This window comes from Austrofundulus limnaeus, unplaced genomic scaffold (assembly GCF_001266775.1).
Source record: "Austrofundulus limnaeus strain Quisiro unplaced genomic scaffold, Austrofundulus_limnaeus-1.0 Scaffold1058, whole genome shotgun sequence".
Classification (NCBI taxonomy): domain Eukaryota; kingdom Metazoa; phylum Chordata; class Actinopteri; order Cyprinodontiformes; family Rivulidae; genus Austrofundulus; species Austrofundulus limnaeus.
Window position 1 is genome coordinate 1 of NW_013953460.1, and position 627 is coordinate 627.

Here is a 627-nt window from a genome sequence, read left to right on the forward strand (position 1 = left end):
TTCTCAATCTCAGCATGAAACATGGGTAACTTTGATTTTGGAATCCTTTTAATGAAATTATGCACATGACCTGTGGATTAAGAAGGGTTAAGAAAGACAAGATGAAGAAGCAGTGAGAAGCCTAAAAGGAACAAAATTATAAAAACATAGCAGAATAGGGACAAAAAATGACAAAGCAGAAAAAGTTGATTTGAAGATGGATGGAAAGAGATGTATAGAGGTGAAAAGAAAAATTTAAAGAGAGGTGCTTCAACACTTAACTTGATCAGAAAGGAGAAAAAAAGTTGAATTTCTCCCAGACCATCACGTTTCTATGATTAAAACCAGCTGCTCCTGCAGTCTTTAAACATTGCTGAATCACCACTTTTACTTGCCAAAGCGATCAAGACGAGTTGGCAACCCCGGTCTGTTTTCAGGATTCGCCACACACTCCAGCCGAGCTGTTCAGACAGAGGATCCCTACACGAACTTTTTTTACTGAGTGCATGGAAACCGCAGAGACATGAGTAATTTCTAAACGCATAAACACTGGTGCTCACGGTGGGAAGGTTCAAAGTCTCAAAGAAATGCCAAAAAATTCTAATCCATTCAAATCACTTGTTTTGACTTTGAGATTTGGAACAACCC